Here is a 23393-nt window from a genome sequence, read left to right as displayed (position 1 = left end):
TAAATGAATGATATGAAAATAGGAAGACAGGCACCTAGAATCCTGTATCTCACTCTCTGTTAACATAGCCTGTGTCTGTCTGATACAAGGTACTGTAAGCTTCCTGGGGACAGGAAATTTCTTTTATCAATTCTTGTATCCTTATTGCTTAGCCCAATAACTAGGATAGGGAATGCACCCAATAAGTATTGTTGAATGAATGGACGAATGAATAATTAAGTGAAAAAAAAGAATGTCCTTTGTCTTTTTGTACTGGACAACCAGAAATAATGGCTCATAATTACAGGCAGACAGATTTCAATTCTATGTAAATATTGCCAGATAATTACAGCTCTACAAATTAAAGAGTCAGGCCTCAGAATAACATGTTCTTTGACAACTAGAAATATTTAAGCAGAGTTTTGTTGAAAATAATACAGGTGTCTAATTTTGAAATAGAATTGGAAATTAACTCAGGCAGAAAATATTAATTCCTCCAACCTCTCTACTTAATCCCTCTTTAAGTTCAGAATACCTTGCATTGTCCATTCTTGTGAACAATGACTTTTTATTTCTTGTTAATTGAGTTAGTGAACTTACGTTAAAAGGATGTATTCAAATACTAAAAAGAAAATTAAAATAGTCACTTTCTCTTTTCAGATAAATAAAATCCAGAGTTTATAGTTTCCATTGTTTGCCAGGAATACCAAGATGTCTGGCCTATATGATCATGACTAGGAAGAGAGCATGAAGTACCTAGTTGGCTCTCCTGAGGAGATTCCCATCTTATACCTTACAAAGCAATATGAGTATGGAAGATTAAGATGTTTTGTTAGAGTAGGAACAACAGGTAGAATTGGACTTGACAAATTGGCAGAGGTTTTGAATTTAGGAAATCTTTTTGAAAGCTTCTATCACTCTTTTACACTTGGCACAAATCTCTACCAAAGCCTCATGGTATGGAGAAAGCAAAGGGACCCCCAAAATATAATTCTTCCAGAAAAATAATTTCTTTCTCATGTATTTTTATTTATAAAATGTATAGACCACAGATATAAGAATAGGTGAAACTTGGTAGTCATAAAGATTCTAATTAAATATCAGTTATTTTATTGACCATGAGTTAGGGAACAGAGTACAGTGAGTGGGTATCCCATCTTTCCACTATAACCTAAATCAGTCTGCTAGTGAAATAAAATAAGATAAGATAAAATAATAAAAATAAAACTAGTACAAGTTTTATTACATTTCCCAATCAATTTATTATGAATAAAGGGCCTTACAGCTAGAAACTGTCTTAACATCAGTGGTCAATTTTACTTAAGAGACATATTGAATGTTCCAAGGACATTTCTCACTATTCTATTTACCTAATTACTCAGGCAGTACAACCCTTCTATATATCAAAGCACATTGATGTTTAATGTGGACATATTGCACCTAGAATATGACATGCAGAAGATAAGTTAGAAGTGTGTATTCTTTAGCTCTTATTAAATTGAAACAGGAATTTTTACCACTGCATAAAATGTGAGAGCCAAAAAAATCTAGTAATTAAAAGCCTAGCATATTAAGCTGAAACTCCTATACATCAAGAGTGTGAAATAAATTCTTACTAATGTGGTGTTATTCAGGCTATGTTACTTTGATTTTGTGAATATGTATAGTTGATCTTTTTTAACATCTAAACTTTTACATTTTATCATAATCTAAATTTTTCTAGATGTTCTTCTATATAATAGAATTTTTCCTACTTTTAAATCTATATATTTCATTGTATAATATGAAAAGCATGAACAGACACACAAAAAATAATAAAAAGTTACCCATTAGTATTTCTCCAGACCAAGTTAGCTACATATTGTAGCATATTTATGGGCAAGTTCTTAATAATTACTTTTGGAGTGTGAATGAATAAGAGTTCTCTTTCTATTTCTTTTATTATTAGTTACTTGTAATACTTTAAAATTATTTCCATATTTAATTTTGTTTCTATTTTTACCTTTTCTCCTTTTCTCTCTGTTACATCTCTTTCTGACATCCTTCCCTGAAACTGATAACATTTTATAAGGCTGTTTAAGAACTGCTTCTTTCTAAACTCTTGCAGCATATGTTCCATTCCAACCATACAATTCCTTTTGTAAAAAAATCTTCTATCATCAGTATTATAAAGATAACATTTAGTAGAGATTAGAAGTTCCCGAAGAAGTCTTTATTAAAATTATATGTCACATAATGCTTAGATACTAGTTGCTTGGGAAGTAGAACAATAACCATATTACCACTGAGCACTAAATAACAATGTATACCAGTAAATTAATTGATTAATTTATTCAGCATATGTGTATTTAGCACTCTTTTTATATCAGGCACTCCTTTACATGCTAGGAATAGAACAGGGGCCAGTCTCCATTTACACAGACCTTATAACATAATGAAGACAGAAAAACAAGGAAAATAATATGATTTCAGTTAAAGAATGAATACAATGAAGACAATGAAGCAGTGTGTTGATACAGAGAGTCAGAAGGAATTTGGAAACTACTTTTGGTAGAATGGTTAAGAAGTCTGTTAAGAGGTGACATTTGAGTCTTAAATAGTCATTGTTTAACTCCATTGGGTCTATCCCTACTATAGGTAGATCAAGAGGGTTTTATAATCTGATGATAAGTAACTAACAGAGTCACTGTTAAAAAAAAAAAATGCAAAATGCAAGTAAAGAAGAGAGGCCGTACTCACTGAAAATCACTTTTGGAAGGATGTGCTGACCCGATAAAAAATTATTAAAATTTTTACCTGGCCGTAGAATGTAATTACCTTGTTTATTACACAAATATTTTCCCAATGCAATACTTTAACCTTTCAGATCCATGTTCTTAGGAAACTGATGGGAAAAAGAATTTCATCAGGAGAAGCAGCTTGCTGATTGATGCCTGGCCCTTTAGTCATAATCACATGGGTCAGACTATGTATGGTACCCAGGCCAACCATGTAAAAACAAACACCCTAGAGTTTATGGATTTGGAAAGTGAAAACAGTCATTTTAATCCTTTTCCCAGTATTTTAAGACATTCTTTTAATACAAGTTTTCCAACAAACATACTTTGATATGATGACATACTCTTTTTTATGTCACGTGATGACATACTCTTTTTCAAAATTTAAAGAGCAGTACCAAGAAGCAATTCAATCTTTCTTTCCTTCCTTCCCTCTCTCCATCCTTCATTCTTTTGGTAAATAGAATCATCTTTACAAATGAGTAAATGATACTTATTTTGGCATCACTTTGCCACAATTAGCCTATATAGGTCTATCCTTGGTTCATCTGCTGATAGTATTTTGCATTTTATTTTTGCAGTTTGCCTAGCTTACTAGCTTTGAAAATTCTTATGAAAATTAAATGATCTCCATGTTTGCACAATTGAACTTTGAAAATCCAGTAAAGTTTAAGCAGATATTAATAATTTAAAGGAAGACTATACATTGTTGTTAGGAAAAAACAAGCATTTTTAAATGAGAATTTTGGTAATTTAATATGGTTTATAAACATAGAAATTGTTGTCATTTTTCTCTTTTATAAAGATAGTTGCTATTTTGCCTTTCAAGATGATAATATTTCTGGCTTTTTAATAAGTATTTCTCAAATACTTCATGTGTGATATCATCTACCACATGGCTGTTAAAAATTAAATAAAAAATTTTACAAGTACATGGTTAAAGTCCTCATAAAAATGGCCTCTGTTGAGAATGGTCCATCTAAAATGGCAAGAATCAAACCTCAGGAATTCTAGGAAAGTGGATTTATTTTTACATGAGAAAGTTAGAAATAACAGCCACAATAACCAATCAAGACTCAGACCTGTGTTGTACTAATCTATCCCAGTTTTCCTCCAGAGACTATTCCCAGACTCTGATAAAACTAGAAGAACTGATCACAGAGAGCAACATTAGCTATAAATTCTGCCTTCCCTATTATTGTGCTTACACATTACTCAAGTATAGCTCTAGACACAATATCTGTAGAAAATGTATGAGATTTGTGTTAGTTTTGTGGTAATGTTTAAATAATACACCAAGCAGTCAGGAATTCAGGATATCTATGATAAATTCTAGACTCTGACACTAACTAATTAATTTGGTGATCTGAAACAAGACATTTCATTCTCTGGAAACACCTACAGTCCCCCAGTTATAAAATAAAGGTGTTGAAATAGGCCTTTTACAAGTATAGGATTCTGAGTATATTATGGGGTAACATAAAAATGTTAAAAAAGAAAATAAATAATAAATTTAAAAAGTCAAAAAATTGAAATTTATATCAAGGATTGTCTCTGACTACAATGGGAAAAAAAGTAGAAATCAGTAATAAAAGGAACATTGAAAACCATACAAGCAAATGGAAATTAAACAATACTATCCTGAATCACCAGTGGGTCAATGAAGAGATTAAGAAAGAAACTGAAAAATTTCTCAAAACATATGAAAATGAAAACACAATATATGAAAATCTATGGGATAGAGCAAGAACAATATGAAGAGTAAAATTTATAGTAATAAGCACCTACATAAAAAGTAGAAAACTTTAAAATAAACAAGCTAACAATGTATCATAAAGAACAAGAAAATAAGGGCAAACCCAACCCAAAACTAGTAGAAGAGAAAAAATAAAGATCAAACAGAAACGAATGAAATTGAAACAAAAAATACAAAAAATCAATTAAATGAAAAATTGGTTTTTTGAAAAGATAAACAAAATTGGAATGCTTTAACCAGACTAATTAGGCAAGAAAGAAGACACAAATGAAACCAAAGATGAAAAAGGACACATTACAACTACTACTCCAGAAATTCCAAAGATCTTTAGAGACTGTTATAAGCAAATTTATGCCAATAAATTTTGCCAACAAATTGGAAATTCTAAGAGAAATGTATAAATTCCCAGACACAAACAAACTATCAAGATTGCACCAGAAAGAAATCCAAAACCTTAATAAACCAATAATATGTAGGAGACAGAAGAAGTAATAATATCTCCCATCAAATTAAAGTGTAGAACCCAATAGCCTCACTGCTGAATTCTACCAAACATTAAAGGAAGTAATACCAATTTCACTTCAACTATTCCCAAAAAATCCAGAGAGGAAGGAATACTCCCAAACTCATTCTACAAGGCCAGAATCACGCTGCTACCAAAACCAGACAAAGACACAACAATAACAAAAACTATAAGCCAATATCACTGGTGATTACAGGTGCAAAAATACTCAACAAATACTAACAAATTGAATATAACAACACATTAAAATATCATGATCAAGTGAGATTTATCCCAGAGATACAAGGATGGTTCCACATAAGGTAATCAATCAATGTCATATATCATAACAATAGAATGAAGGACAAAATCCATATGATCATTTCAATTGATGCTAAAAAAGCATTTGATGATGTTCAACATTCCTTAATTTTAAAAACTCTCAAAAAACTGGATATAGAAGGAACTTACATCGACATGATAAAAGTTATATATGACAGACCCGCAGCTGTCAGGTGTCATACTGAATAGGGAAAACCTGAACACCTTTCCTCTAAGATCTGGAATGAAAAAGGATGCTCACTTTTACCACTTTTATTCAAAATGGTAATGGGAGTTCTAGGTAGAGCAATCAGACAAGAGAAGAAAATAAGGGGCATCCAAACTGGAAAAGAAGAGGTCAAATTATCCTTGTTTGCAGATGATACAATCTTATATCTAGAGAAATCTATAGACTCCAGAAAAAAAAACTTTTAGAACTGATGAATTCAGTAAAGTTGCGGGATACAAAATCAACATACAAAAATCAATAGCATTTATATATGCCAACAAAAAACAATCTGAAAAAGAAGCCAAGAAAGTAATCCCACTTACAATAGCTACAAATAAAATGAAATACCTAGGAATAAACTTGAACAAACAAGTGAATGATCTCTATAATGAAAACACTGATGAAATAAAACACTGATGAAAAAAATGAAGAGGACACAAAAGAATGGAAAGATAGTCCATGCTCATGGATTGAAGGAATCAATATTGTTAAAATGTCCATACCATCCAAAGCAATCTATAGATTCAATGCAATGCCCATCAAAATACAAATGACGTTCTTCACAGAAATAGAAAAATAATTCTAAAATTTATATGGAACCACTAAAGACCCAGAATAGCCAAAGCCATTCTAATCAAAAGAACAAAATGGAGGAATCACGGTACCTAGACTTCAGATTATACTATAGAGCTGTAATAACCAAAACATTGCAGTACTGGTGTAAAAACAGATACAAACCAATGGAACATTTGTGTGGAAATAAATCCACACATCTATAGTGAACTCATTTTTGAAAAAGTGTGCCAAGAACATACAGTGGGGAAAGGACAGAGTCTTCAATAAATAGTATTGGGAAAACTAGGTATACATATGCAGAAAATGAAACTAGACCCTTAGCTTTCAACATATGCAAATCACATGCATAATCAAAATGGATTAAAAATTAAATCTAAGAACAAAACTATAATGCTACTAAAAGAAAATGTTGAGAAATCTCTAGAGAACATTGGTCTTGGAATGATTTATTAAGTAATACCCCCAAGCACAGGCAAACAAAGCAAAATTGGCCAAATGGAAAAACATAAAGCTATAAAGTTTCTACACAGCAAAGTAAACAACCAAGGGAAGAGATAAACCACAGAATGGGAGAAAATATTTTCAAACTACCCATCTGACAAGGGCTTAATAACTAAAGTATATAAGAAGCACCAACAACTCAATAGGAAAAAATCACATAGTCTGATTAAAAGTGGGGCAAAGTATCTGAATAGACATTTCTCAAAAAAAGACATACAAATGGCGAACTTTATGAAAAATGCTCAACATTATTAATCATCAGAAAAATGAAAATCAAAACTAAAATGAGACATCATCTCACTCCAGTTTTGTCAAAAAATACAGGCAATAAATGAATGCTGATGAGGATGTGCAGAAAGGGGAACCTTCACACACTGTTGATGGGAATGTAAATTAGTTCAATCGCTGTGGGGAATAGTATGGAGGCACCTCACAAAACTGAAAATAGAACTACCATATGACCCAGAAATCTCACTTCTAGGTATGCATCCGAAGAGAGTAAATCAGTATACTGAACAGATATCAGCACCCCCATGTTTATTGCAGCACTATTCACAAAAACTATGATTTTGAATCCATCTTAGTGTTCATCAATTGATGAATGGACAAAGAAAATGTAGTATGTATACACAATGAAATACTATTCAGTCATAAAAACCAAATCCCATCATTTGCAACAACATAGATGGAACTAGAGAACATTATGTTAAGTGAAATAAGCCAAGCAAAGAAAGACGAATCTCATGTATTTTCACTCATATGGCATATGGCATAAATATTAAAATAATTGATCCCATGGAGACAAAGAATAGAATGGTGGTTACCAGAGGCTGGCAAGGGTAGCGGGGAGTGAAAGATAAAGTGGGAATAGTTAATGGGCACAAAATTATTGTTAGATAATTTGATAGAATGAACAATATTTGATAGCACAACAAAGTAACTACAGTAAGATGACTAAAAGTCTGGAATTGGAATGTTCCTAATACACACAAAAAAAATAATAAATGCTCGAGGTGATAAATACTCCAGTTACCCTGATTCCATTATTACACCTGTCTGCCTGTATCGAAATATCACATATACCCTATAAACATACACAACTATTATGTACCCATAATTAAAATAATACATTTAAAATAATTTATAGGCCTTGCTTAGTTTCAGGCTCTACCTCTAAGAGGTAAATCTCGAAAATGGCATATTGGCTTTCTCTGCCTCCAAGAAGGGTTCCGTTTGCATCTCTGGGAGGATAGCAGCAGACATTCCTGAGTCCATTCAACTATTCAAACAAACCATCCTCATGAAAGAAGAAGTTTTACTTACTGCTCTCTAGTTTCCCAGCTCTTGTTTCAAATACCATTTTATCAAAGAGACAAAAACATTCTTTTTCCCTATAACATTTTGTTGAGGCTACAGTAGCTCATCTTCGAGCTACTAATGCTAATGGAATTACTATTGCCAATCATGCTGTCTTCTGATGAACCACAGTTCTGGGAATGCCTCTAAGATTTCCAGTTTAGCTATTGTTCCTTGAATAAGAGCACATACTTACTGCAAACCCTGCCCTTAAGCAAATTCCAACACATTCCCTGTGAAGCACAAAACCCTTCTCCCTATAGTACATGAGCCCTGAATATGGAGGAAACAGTGTAGAGATCTACCTGTCTTGTGGTCGCCCAAGACTATATTTCTGTCTGTAAGCTCCCCAATAAAACACTTTATAACAACAAAATATTATGCTCCACTTAGTTAATCACAAATACTTTTCTTCCTTATGGCAAGCACAGCCCAAGTATAGACAAATGACTATAAAAATAAGTAAGAAAAAATTTGTTTGTTACCGTAAATGTCTAAAGCAGAAATTCAAACATAGAGCAAAAGAATATGTATATACTAGATCCAGTTATTTGGTTTATTTAACACTTGCTTTAGGACTAAGACATTTGGGCTATTTGGCATCCTTAGTACTGGCACCCATTAATGCCTATTATTTTAGAAGTTTTTATAAGAGATGGTCCAGTGCTACATAAATTCTCTTTTATTTTCTCTGCACAGAGTTTATGACAGCTATTATACATGTAAGTCCTTATAGCTAATCATCCTCCTAGAATCCCTCATTAGGGTACAATCTGCTTAGCTTTCAGATCAGATCTGGTCTAACCCATAGTATCTATGGTGAGTGCTGTTTATCAAGAGACAAAATGCAGATTATCATGCTAATTTACAACAGGATATACCAATCCTTTTCCTTCATGGTTGGTTTTTCATTCATAGATTGTGAATTGTGGCTTTAAGATGCAAATGAGTTTTTTAGTTTAATTCATTGGCATTCCAAAAGCCTTTATAACAGTTTAAAAACAGTTCAGCTGTTTCCTAATATTCTTCTTCCTAAAAAGCTTTCCAATATATTCTACTATCTGCAAGCCTTACAATTTGCCACATGTCAGCATGTGTAGAACTAACCAATAAGATGTTAATGTTGGACAAATGCCCTGCAATACAGTTACAGAATTTCAGAATGAATATGTCATTGGAACTGAATGCTCTACATAGAGAAGATTCAATAAATTTGGTTTTCTTATGTGCCTGATTCTTTATTTTCATGTTGACTATTACTTATCCTAAAGATAAGATTTATATAAAATTATCATTATTAAATCATTGTTGATTTGAAATAAAGCCTTTCTACTCAAAGTTTTTTTCTTGGACTATAAGCATTAACCTCACAGGAAGCTGGTTTAAGACTCACACTTATAGGTAGCAACTCAGATTATCTGAATTAGAACCTTCATTTTAACAAGGTTCCCAAGAGCTTAGTCTGCACCTTCATGTTTGTGAAGTACTCAATGAAAGAATTTAGTCTTGGTCTTCAACACGTAGTCCTCACATTTTTGTTATAGATATCTTAACATTTAAATGTAGAACATAATAAGAAGACTTTTAAGACTAAAATAATTTAAATGTGAAATTAAAACAAAAAGGAGTGGGATATCCATTTGGGTTGAATTTATTGCAAGCATCTAATAAAAACACTGTTTTGTAATCTAATTTAAATATATAATACTGTGAACTAAAATGCTCAACCCCTACCGGCTGACTGAATGGACCCCCTCGTGGCCAGAGGAATATTCAAGGGCAAAGTTGCCTGCCAGGAGGAGGGAGGTCAGACAGGCCTTATCATGCCCCCTCCCTTCTTGGAGACTTCCTTTGTAACCCATTAACAGGCCTAAGGGTATGCAAGACAAACCTGCAGGCTGTCAATTTGCAACAAATGGTGGCTTATCTCTGCTAAACAGTTTATGTTAAAACATTCCACGTCTTTAGACAAAGCTTCATGTCTTTAGCCAATTACAATCTAAAGAATGTTTAAACCCACCTATAACCTGTAAGCACCCCTCCCCTTCGAGATGGCCCTCCTTTTTGGGTCAAACCAATGTATGCCTCCCACACATTGATCGATGGCTTTACTCATAACCCTTGTCTCTAAAATGTATAAAAACCAAACTGTAACCCAGCCACAGCGAGTCCACTTGCCCAAGGCCTCTTGGCAGTGGCTCCGGGTCATGGTCCTCAAATTTGGCTCAGAATAAATCTCTTTAAAATTATTTTGCAGACTTGGCTTTTTTCCGTTGACAATACCATATGCTAATACTGTAAAATATAAAACACAGTTTCTTTGGTAAAGGGAAGGAAAGAAGAAATTTTCTCCCCCCCCACACACAAACATACACCCACACCTGCCCCCACACAAGAAAATTGCTGATCAATATGCTAAATTTTTGCAATGGTCCTATCCTCCCCTTTATACCATTTAGCCTCTATCCTTCTATGACATTAAAATTTGATCTCTTTAAAAAATGTTATAAACGTAAAAATGTTATATAGCTTCTGTAGCTATATTTATCATAGCACTTTTTCTTTTTCCCTTTCAGGACTGACACATTATAAGTTAATATACTGAACATTTTTCAGCTCTGCAAAATGAGGAGGGAGGTGAAAATGGGTTAGAGTTACTATTTATACTAAGAATGAATGAACATTCTTTGTCATTTTCCTGGAAAGTCAAATGTCTCATCATAAGAGTGCTTGCTTTTTCCTTTGAGGATCTTTTCTTGTTTTATAATGAAAATAAAATAATAAAATAGTATCATTTTTCCATTTTACAAATGTTCTCTCTATAGATACATATGCACACTGAAAATATATGTATATACATACACACATATAGCTCCCCTACATAAAATTATTATCAGTAAACCAACTATATTTAAAATTAAAACTAAGATCCAAAATGAGGCACTGTGGTCTATCTTTAGTTAATTTTAACACAACTAAAACAGGGCAAAATTAAATGTGCTAACATTATAATTCTTTTGCCACTTTGCTTTATGTGAGCAAATGTGTTGTGTGGCTAGTCTCTGATGCTCTCACAGCATTGAAAAGACCCTGTATGTCGTGTTGTCATTATGAACATTTCAGGAAGGAGAGAACCAAGGTCAATCAAGCAAGAAAAAAAGTTAAACAGGCAAATTGGGCACAACTGTGACTCGGCAATCGCTCTAAGTGGCTGATTATAGTTTGCCTTCCTACTTAAACTTGCAGCTGTGCTTAAGAGAAAAAAAGGAAGGAGTGGGTGGAACTACTATGAAAATGAGGGTAAATAGACTACTTTTGAAACTGAGCCTCATTCTCCATCTATGTTAGGTCTCTTTATGAGGCTGCAGAAAGAATAGCCTGATCTAAGAATGTTCAAGTGATGTTAGCAATGTAGAAAGAACTGACACAGCAGAGCTTTATCTTATCATCATGGACTGTATTTCTTTTATAGCAATCACAAAAGCCATTCTCATTTGAAACCTACTTTGCTTCTGTGTTTTATTTTACTTCTTTGACACGCTATCAGTCTCATACATTCTTTTATTGTATTTTTTTAAATTTTGTTTTAAATAATTCATTCTCAGGGTAGATAAATTTAGATATGCTTACAATTGGCTAGCATGGGTGGGTAGGGGTAGTTGTGTGTGGTGTGGCCAAAGAGAAAGCAGCATTGGAGAAAAACAGGTTAGCCAATTTGGCAATATATATGTAGAATATTAACGATGGAGAGAAGCTTAAAGACTCAGTTCTACTAGTCAAGGAAATAGGCTGAAGTAGGTAAATCTCCTTCATATACATATGTAACATAATTAGTCAATGGTAAAATAAGAACTATATTTCATCCTCCTAATTCCTAAATCTGAGGATTCTTGCAGTGCCTTAATCTTTCTTGTCCTCACTTTGATTTTAAGAAGGGAGGATCCGAAAGGGGGATAAAACCAAATTACTGTTAAGACTCTTTCCTCTGTCATTTTATGATCCTGCAAAGGTAATCAAATTGTGACACCCAACAAAAGAGGGTGAAAGCTAATATTTCCTAAGCACCAATCTCCTTATTATGGCCTTTACAAAAAAGTCCTTATTTAATAAATTAATCTCATCAACAGATCACTATCAGCAGTTTCCTTTGGCAAACGTAAAATTTACAACTGAGACCACTTAAAAACTTGCTCACAGTGTATTGATTATAAGCAGCAGATCAAGGATTTAAACCCAGGACATTCTATCAGACACTTAAGCCCATGCTTTCCCTATTATGTCAAGCTGCTTTGTTTAAGTGCCAGCCCTGCTCACAAGAGAAGCTGCCGTCAGTGGTGAAGTGTGGTGGATACCAAGGAACTTTTCATTGACCGATCCATTCATAGTTTCAATAAATATTCCATCAAGTGTCTTCCATGTACTGGTAAGTGTTAGGTATCCTGAGTGATATAAAGAGACAAGACAAATATCCTGCCTTCAAGAAAATTACTATCTAGTGAATTTCACTGGAAAAATTCCAGACCAATAGTTGTCAGTGGATAGGAATGTCTTAGATCAGAGCTTGTCAAACTATGGCCCACAGGCCAAATCCAGCCTGCTGCCTGTTTTTGTTAAAAATAATTTTTAAAAAGTGTTTATTGTCTCTGGCTGCTTTAGTACTATAACAGCAGAGTGAGTAGTTGCTAGAGACCTTATGATATGAACAGCCTAAAGCATTTACCATCTGGCCTCTTACAGACAAACTTGATTACCCTTTTCTAGACCATGTTGTGATCTAAATTAGATATGCACCATCTAATTTCTCTTATCAATCCAGGTGATATATACCATCCTATGACAACATTTTCATCTTTTATCTTTGTTTACCTGGCTTTCTCTGTAATTTATTCTGTAGGTTTAATAGCTACATGAGTTTGGTTTCTTTGATAATATAAGCTATTATTATAAAATATTTAGAAAATTTAAAAATGTTAAATAACAAATGTTTATTTATATTTAAGTATAGTTATTTTGTTTTATATGTGGTTTATGTACATATACTTTAAAATCAAAACGTTATACTCTATACTTTTAGGACTTTTGTGTTCTTACCATTACTATATCATGAGAATTTCCCCACAGAACTAAATTTTTAGAATTATCATGCTACTCTGCTTTGAATCATTAAATCCATATATATGTGTGTGTTTATGTATATGTGTGTGTGTGTGTATATATATATATATATATACATACATATATATATATATGTAATCAAGCTGACTGACCTTGAACCAATACTCATGCTCTCCAAGTTCAAATTCATATTAGGCATATAAAGTTCAAAGTAAGAAAAAGCAAATTCAGTTTCCTACATCAGTCAGGCAAATAACACAAATATTTGAGTCAGGTTCATGTCTACACTCTACTGAGGAGTCAAACTTTTGATAAACAGGCAAGTATTAAAATATTATTCTTGCATTCTTAATTTGAATAAACTACAAATGTGAAACTTTTTCAAGAAAAATATTATTTAGTGCTCCTTGTCTAAGCTCTTTGCCCACATGAACTACCATTCATCTCTCAACAATTTTATTCTTCCTTTTAACTAGTGTAACTAAGATTATTAATATATTTTCCTCTTCCTATACATGGACAAATCAAAGCCTTCTTGATTAGCTTGACCTGAATGTAATATTTATGATTGGTACCCAAGTTCAATATAAGCATGCTTGCTTAGTAACTAGATATTGTAGCTTCTGATATCATCTGGACAAATAAAGATAATAATGTAGGAATTTTTACAGCATTATAAAACTGCTAATATTTCTGTTTTACAAAAAGAATCATCACTCAATCAAAAAATCATGCTCAAATTTTTGTGTTATTATACTAACCTGATGTATTCCTTTCTCTCAATAGGCACACAAGTCACACAATACTGTTTTTTGGACTTCAAAATATCTTTCATTACTAATTCTTGATGTTATATCATATATAATTATATTCTCCAAATTATAGTTAATTATAATAAAAAATTTTGCAGTTGATAATCCTTTCATTTATATAAAATAAAATATACCCAGGGGACCCTGTATATTATTTTAGCTTTTAGAAAATTTGTCCAAATATATGCTCTGGAATAAAATTTGAGATTGTGTCACAAATTTTGGTAAAGGACAATTTTTTTTTCTGAAATGACAGAATGAATTTCAAATATCTCTATTTTAAAATTTGATTGTCTTGATTTATTTTATTTATTTGACTTTAATTTTGATATGCAGTACCTTATTTATTGATCTTTCATGTCACTTAATGATGTTGAAATTCATTCATAAATCTTTACATTCAGAAACCAAATCTGTATATTTATTTGCACAGTACCAGCTCTATTATCCTTTCTTTTTTTAATGAATATCTCACACATAAGTGATTATCTATATAAAGAGACTAACAACTGTTATTTTAAATGGGGTCAATCACTACAAGTATAAGGGAACCACAAAAAGTTTGTGGGAAGATATAATTAAAAAAATAAAAATAAAAAGTACAACTTTTATTTCTCAATATGAGCTCCATCAAGGTCAAGACACTTTTATAAGTGATGATACTACTCAGTGCATCCCTACAGAACTCAGAGTTCTAGCCATGCAGTCAAAAAGCATTATTAAATGAAGAAAAAAGGGTATCCTTAGCTGATGTTTTTAAGATTAGGAAAGAAATGAAGCAAGAGGAGCCAAATTAGGACTATAATGTGGATACCTAATGACTTTCCCATCAAAACTCTTACAAAGTTTCCCTTGTTTGAAGAAAGAAATTTACAAGAGCATTGTCATGATAGAGACAGAGCCTCTGCCAAAGCCTTCGTGGGTGCTTTTCTGTAAAGCTTTGGCTAACTTTCTCAAACATCCTCATAATAAGAAGATGTTATCATTCTTTGCCCTTCCATAAAGTCAACACGTGAAATGCCTAGAGCATCCTGAAAATAGTTGCCATTACCTTTGCCCTTGATTTCTAGCTCTTGGTAGTTATTGCTTTGACTAAACCACTTCAATCTCTTGGTAGCCATTGCTTTTATTGTGCCTAGTCTTCAGGAACATACTGGTAAGCAACTTTTCAACTGTTACAATTCTTCAAAGAATTGCTTCAGGATCTTGATTCCAGTTGTTTAAAATTTTCATTGAAAGCTCTGCTCTTGTCTGCAGCTACTCTGGGTACAATAAGTTTGGTATCCATTGAGTGAAAAGTTTGCTCAACTTCAGATTTTCAGTCAGAATTGTGTAAGCTGAACCAATTGAGTTATCTCTGGTGTTGGATATTGTTTCTGCTGTTAATTTTCTGTCATTTTCAATTAGGACATGAACAAGTTTTATTTTTTCCTTACAAATTGATATGGATGGTCTGCTACTGAGAGTTTCATTTTCAACATCATCTTGTCCCATTTTTAAACTGCTAATTTCTTGGGGGCATTGTCTACATAAAGTTTCATAAAGCATGACTGACTTCACCATTTTTTCACCTACGCTTCACCATAAATTTGGTGTTTTTTCTTGTTTCAATTTTAGCAGAATTCATGTTGCTCTAATGGGGGCCTTTTTCAAACTGATGTTTTATCCCTTCTAGTACCTCAAACTAGATCTTGTTTAGACATGTTATCACGTTGGTATGACTTTATTTTGGTGCAACAATTTGAAATCATACATTGTTTTTTCACTATATGCATTTTCATGAACTTCTTGAAGTCCTCTCATAACATTAGGTATTCATAATTTTAGCTAGTAATTCAGAAAAAATTTTTTTTACCTTCTGACATCTAAAGTTTGTATGACATTAGTATCTGATACATACTGAGTGCAAATATGAGTAACACAACTACCTAAGCCGTGAGTGTAGGAAAACTTGCAGTGAATAGGTATACCATATTTTAGGAATTTTGATATAAAATAATGCATGATTATATAGTATCTTGCAATTTGAATAATCACATTTTTAAATAACACTACTTTTCATTCTGCAGATTAATCTAAGAATAATTGTATAAATTATAGAAATATAAAATATAGAAAAATATGCAGTATATTAAATTTTAATGTTACTTGATTATTAAATGTGAAAAGAGAGACAAATGTATATATGGCATGTTTAGGAAGCTCCAATGTGACATGGAAAGCAGTATATCCCATATTGAAGTACTTGATACAAGACACAAAGAAAGTATATGTCAGAGACAGCCTCTGTGACTTCACATGTGGATTATATGGCATCCATCCAAAACAAGGCAAAAAATTCTGACAAACATATTTTGCAATCTCTTCTTAAACCACTGGAATGAAAAAAATAAGTGACTTTCAAAGTAGGGGATGGACACGCTTGAAGCTGTGACTCCAGGGGGAAGGGGGGGTGGTAACACACATAACCTAAACATTTGTACCCCCATAATATGCTGAAATAAAAACAAATAAATAAATAAAATAAAACAGAGAAATTCCCTAGAGCTAAGAAGCATCCATTATTGAGCTCAAACATCAACAAAGAAAGAAACTCTCCAAAGAATCACACTAAGATATGGAAACCCTGCTAGAAAATAAAATGTGTAAAATTTCCACTACTATCAAGATACTTGAGAAAACTAGTTTTTGCTTATAGCCACTTGAGTCTCCTACCATTTTTTAGATGGAGTTAAGAAAGGATATTGGACAATGATTGATATGGCTTCTTTCTAGTTCTGATTATTTCCTTTAACTTCTTGCCATAATTTCACGGTGCATAAAATTGGCTTTGGAAGCTAACTGTTGGCAATGGCAGAATTCTTGGACTTTTTTTCCTTATTCATATGTACTTTCTAAATTAGTTTATACTGTCTTATGACTTTATATATCTTCTATTCTAATTACTCCCAAATATACATCTCAAGTAACACGGTTCCTCTTAACTCCATATTTGGCTATCGACTTGAATGCCTAATTTGACTATCAACTTGAATGCCTAACAGATGTCTCAAATTAACATGTAAAAACGAATTTATGCCTGCAACTGTACTGTTCCTCACTCATCAGTATATTGACAATCATCCAGTAGACAGATCCCAACTTTTAAAACACACTTAACTTCTCTTTTTTCCTCATATCTCACATGGCAGAAAGACTAACTTTCCACCAATGATTTATTTTTCACTTTGCATAGCAGAGTTCTTACAGGAAAGTGCTGCCCAAGGAATAAACATATTTCCCATTCCCCTTATGTAAAATTTGGGACACAGTGGCTGGTTTTGATTAGTGAAAAGTGAAGAAAAGTGATATATTTGGTTTCTTGGGCAATGTTATTAAGAAGTGAATATATTTTCTCTTTTATTTTCTCTATTAGTGTGCTGTAAATTAATGTCTAATAAACCATGGAAGCAACATGATGTTGGTAGGGTCATTAGACTGACTCCCTGAACGACTGTGTAGAAAGTACCCCCTACCACACACACACACATACACACACACACATACACACACACACACACACACACGCCAAAAACTTCTAATTGGATTTTTTGGTGGCAAAATAAAACTTTAGTTTCTAAACCACTGATAGTGTCATAATAACCAACACACTTCATATCTAACCCAATAGCAAATATATCCCAAATCCAGACATCTCCCTCTTCTAATCCCGCTACAATAGTCCAGACATCATTCATTTTTCACCCAAATTATAACAATAGCCTATTAACTGATTTCCTTGCTTTTACTCTTACTTGCCTTTATCTTGTATCCATTCAGTATTTCCGTATCTAAAGTGATTCTTTTAAAATCAAAATCTACTCATATAACATCTCTGCTTGAAACAGTTAAAAGATTTCTAGTATATTTTGAATTAAATTTTAAAATGGGCAAAAGATCGGAAGGGACACATCATCAAAGAAAATATAAAGAAAAATTTACTAAAATATCTGCAACATCATGTCATCAGGGAATTATGAATTAACACAGCAATGAGATACACTACATGCCTATTACAATGGCTAAAATCCAGAACATTGACAACACCAAATGGTGACAAGGTCATGGTGGATAATTTTTTTGATTCACTGTTGAATTTAGTTTGCTAGTATTTTCCTAAGGATTTTTGCATCTGTATTCATAGGAGATATTGGTCTGTAGTTTTCTTTTTTTGTTGTGTCCTTTCCTGGCTTTGGCATCAAGGTGATACTGGCTTTGTAGAAGGAGTCAGGGAGGATTCCCTCCTTCTCTATGTTATGGAATAATTTCTGCAGTATGGATACCAGATCTTCTTTGTAAGTCTGGTGAAACTTGGCTTAAATCAGAAGCTTCTCAGAAAAGGAAAGACAAATGGTGGGGGGAAAAAATGAAAAATTGCTCAGTGTCACTAATCATCAAGGAAATGCAAATGAAAACCAAAATGAGATATCACCTTACCCCAGTTAGAAGGTCTTTTATTAAAAAGTCCAAACACAATAGATGCTGGTGTGGATGCAGAGAGAAAGAAATGCTTATACATTGTTGGTGGGATGCAGATTAGTACAACCTCTATAGAAAGCAGTATGGAATACAAACATAATGAGTGAGATGTGCAAAGTTTGGGGGATGGTCACGCATGAAACTCTGACTCGAGGGGGGAGGGGGGTATGGGCAATATATGTAACCTTAACATTTGTACCCCCATAATATGCTGAAATTAAAAAAAAGAAAGCAGTATGGAGATTCCTCAAAGAACTATCATTCAATCTGGTAATCCCATTACTGAATATTTACCCAAAAAGGAAAAGAAGTCATTTTATCAAAAATATATTTGCACATGAATGTTTATTGCAGCACAATTCAAAATTGCAAAGATGTGAAATCAACCCAAGTGCCCATCGATTCATAAGTGGATTAACAAAATGTGGTATATGTATACCATGGAATACTACTCAGACATAAGAAAAGATGAGTTCATGCCTTTTGCAACAATTTAGATGGAACTAGAGACCATTCTCCTACGAGAAGTATCTAAAGAATGGAAAAAGAAATATCACATGGACTCACTATGGCACAATAAGTTTCTTTGTTTGTACCAGTGTCACCACAATCATGTAAGTAATATACTGCTTTATAATGTTACAATGGCTATGATATGATTAGGTGTTAGGAATTTTTCAGCTCCATTATAGTCTTAGGGAACCCCTGTCATATACACTGCCCATTACTGACTAATGTCAATATGCTGTGCATGACTGTATATGCAAGCTAACGAGTTGACCTACCACTGTTTCATAGATGTTGGGAAAAGACTCCTGGATCATAGACAAAGGACTTTATTACTCACATAAAGAACAGTAATCAGAACATCCGTATTTGCACCAGTTCTCTAAAACTCAATATCCACAGAGCAAGACAAAAAGGGCCAAGTGATATTGCACCTTCAGTGGTTTGTGTTAAAGGAGAGAAAGTCTGAGTTTAGGGAACCCCAATTGTTTATAATGGACAGAGGAAATCACCTGAATTTTCCCCCAAAGAAAATATCTTTATTATTCTGTCAAGAAATAAATCTGCTCTATCACATGGAGATATGGCTTCTATGTTCCAATGTTGTTTATAAATATTCTTGAAAAGTTAATCCAGAACAAAGGTAATGAAATCAGTGGCTCTACTCACAAGATATCAGTAAAGCAAGAAACACATGAAAATTGTCTTAAAGTATTTGTACCCATAATATCCTGATGTACACATAAAGGACAATTACTATAGAGGAAAATTGAAGGAGATTCTTTGACTACAATATTAGACCTATTATTCAATCACTCAGTTCAATTAATATTGATAGAATCCTTACTCTGGACCAAACACTGATCTAAGTTCTGGTGCAGTGAACAGAGCAGACAGTGAACAAAACAGTATTCCCGCCTTCTTGAAACTTTACATTCTACAAAGAGGAAGCTAGAAAACCAACACATTAAAAAATATATATATATATGTATATATATATGTTTATGTTAAGTGATGATAAAATTATGAAAATAAAATGAAGGGATACAAAATAACATATAGATGCTTATTTAGATTGGGCGACTAGTGGTGAACTCTCTAACAAAGACCTAATATAGTTAAATATGGAGCTATGTAACTATCTGAAGGAAAAGCATTTTATCCATGGGTACTAGATTTTGAGGCCCAGAAGGAGAGCATGGTTGGCAAATTTAAGGAATATTGAGGAGGCCAGCACAGCTACAGCACAGTGAGTGTGGGGATCAGGAGGGCAGCAAAAGGAGATGTTGGGGGCTGGGGGTGAGAGATCATGCAAGGCCTTGCAGGCATGGTAAGGACCATGGATTTTATCCTGACACGAGAAGCCATTGGAATGTTTGGGGCAGAAGACTGAAAGCCATCAGACATAAATATTTAAATGATTATGTTGAATTTAGGTTAGATAGTGAGAGGAGTGGAAGCTAAAAAACCAGTTAGGAGTTGACTGCAAGAATCCAGGTGAGACACGATGGTGGTTTGGAATAGGGTATGTGCAGTGTGTCCAGATTTAATATATATATATTGAACATTGAACTGACAAGATTTTCTAGATGGGAGAACAAAAAAAGGAAGTCAGCTTGATTTCAAGATTTCTGAAAAATAATCTAGTCAATTATAAGCAGGAGCAACCAGTCAGAAAGATACTACATAATCACCTATTTTAATCATATTCTTATACTCTGCCACTATTTATTTTTAAAGAATATATTTTTTCAATGTTATCTCATCATGTTTGATATTTTTAATTAAATTGGCTATGATCATCAAAGTACCTAGAAAGCTCACAGCAAATTCTGTTAAAATAGGATGTTCTTGATTCTAATTTTATGTTGAAATGTTTAAATATTCAAGCTCAAGTATTTTCACAAATGCCATCTTTTTGGTTCCATTATAAGTAATATTCTTTGACAAATATTTTTTCAAGACAAAATTTGTCAAATAAGTTACTTTTATTTACAATTCTTTGATTATTTTACTGATTCCAGAAACTGAAAAATTATAGGCCTTCTTAATCCCATTTTTGTACAGGATAGAGGTTTATCTTAGTGAAATAGAAACTATCAAAATATTTTCCTCACTGAGATATTCTAAAGTAAAATTATAAAATTTCAAGGGCTTAAATAATTCTAAAATTATAATGAGTATCTAGCAGAGGAAGCACAGATTGCTATAATAAAATAGGTTTTTGTAAAAAAAAAAATATATATATATATATATAAATGGCTTTCCATAAACAGGTAATTCAGTTATTCTGTGAATGTATTAAAATACTTATTTGACAACTATAGCTTCTGTTTTGATTGGCAGATATCACTTTTGTGTCAGTTCAGGTGTTCTGAGAGGCAAAAACCAATATAAGATAGATGTGCAAGAGAATTATTAGAAAATACCAGTGAAAGATAAAGGGCAGAGATTAAGGGAAGGTCGAGAGAGCCTTCAGACAACAATGTACATCTGACACCAGTAAAAGTCAGGTGTTAAGGAATGGCTAGAAAGCACTTCAGTCTGTAGTGCAGCTCTGAGACAGTCCCATCTGAGCCAAGGAGGAGTCCCTCAGCAAAGGATGCACAGTAGAATTGTTCTGCCGTGGACAGGAATAGTCTAGCTCTAGTACTGCTGCTATGCTCAGACATTGGGTAGAAGCAGTTGGGAACAAGCATGGCTTTAGCATAAATGTCGCAGTGGATCCGAGGAAGCATAGTCTCAACTATGCTCCCATGGCAGATTCTCTTGAAGGTAAAGCTGAGTAATGGTCCCTATGACTGCCACAGCCTCAGAGAGCAATTAACCTTTTTGAAACATCTAGTGGCATTGAGATAGAGGCTCCATTATTTAACTCTTTTCAGAGCTTTTTTTTTTCTACTAATAAAGTCAACCCTGTAAGAGATATAGCTTTACTTTTTTTTTATTTCAAAATATTAAGGGGACAGAAATGTTTTTGTTACATCATTACCTTTTATTAGGTCATTAAGTACGAAATGTTTGATTTCAAATCAAAAGTGCAGTTCATTTTATCTCATAGAAGAAATAGTACCATTAATCAATGTATGAGCCTGAACTATTGACACAGTTTTGCCATCTTAACAGTAGCTTGTTTATGCCAGCAGCAAAGAAGCCTGGAGAGCAAGGGATGATGAAACACAAAAAGCGTTTTACACAGCTTGTTAAGAGTTGAATATTTTTCCTTGCAAGAAGTGGTCCAAAGCCTGGAAGAAGTGGTAGTCAACTGGTGCAAGGTCTGGTGAATATGGTAGATGACAGAGAGTTTCCCAGTTCAGCTGCTGTATTTTGAGCAGCATTGTTTTTTGTGACATGTGGTCTTAAAATAGGATTGGCCTGTCTCTAGTAACCCATCTTGGCTGCTTAATTGCAAGCATCCTCATCATTTCATCCAACAGAGTACAGTAGACATCCACTGTAATTGATTGACTAGGTTTAATGAAGTTGTAGTGGATAAAACCAGCACTGGACCACCAACCAGACACTATTAGTTTTTTTATGAATATTCAGTTTTGGACTGTGTTTCAGCGCTTTATGTTTATCCAACTCTTGTGCTGAATGCTTGCAATTGCCAAAAAGAATTCATTTTCATCATATGCAACAATATGGTGCAGAAATGGTTCACCTTTATGTCATGTCAGCAAAGAAAGGTGAGCTCCAAGATGATTTCTTTTCTGACGCTCATTTAATTCACGCATTACCCCTCTATCCAGCTTCTTTACCTTGCCCAATTATTTCAAATGGTCCAATATTGTTGGAATACTAATGTCATACCTTGCTGCTATTTCACGTGTAGGTTGAGATGGATTTGCTTCCACTACAGCTTTCAGCTCATCATTATCCACCTTGGTCGCAGGTCGCCCGCGTGGCTCATTCTCAAGATTAAAATCATCAGAATGCAACCTCTCAAATCATTGCATACCATGCATTCATTAGCCACATCCTTCCCAAACACTTCTTGGTATTTTAAGCTGTCTGTACTGTACTGGTTCCATGACAGAATTAATATTCGAAAATAACACAAATTTTTGACTTTCACAGTTTCACAAAACTTGAAAAATTCAAAAGATCATAAACCAAAACGTGCATTTGAAAGACTGAAGATGTACTTTCACAATAAAAATTTAATAAAACCAAGAAGTGTCAAAGTGAAATGTCAGAGATATCAACTGTCAAACTTAGTCCTTAAGGAAATTGGACATTTCATGCTTAATAACCTAATATCATGCTTAATCAGGGCTTCTAGTGTGCTCTTCATCTGAATAGTGTTCATTGCACCCAATACGTAGGTTTTTAACCCTCCCCCTTCTCACTCCCCCTTTCTTGATTTCCCATGACCTTTACATCTCTCTGACCTACATGTGCCCATTGATCAGTCCCCAATTATTAGAGAGTATATGTGGTT

Source organism: Microcebus murinus, chromosome 1 (genome assembly GCF_040939455.1).
Source record: "Microcebus murinus isolate Inina chromosome 1, M.murinus_Inina_mat1.0, whole genome shotgun sequence".
Taxonomy (NCBI): domain Eukaryota; kingdom Metazoa; phylum Chordata; class Mammalia; order Primates; family Cheirogaleidae; genus Microcebus; species Microcebus murinus.
The sequence above is the reverse complement of the archived record's forward strand: the minus strand, read 5'-3'. Positions refer to the sequence as shown.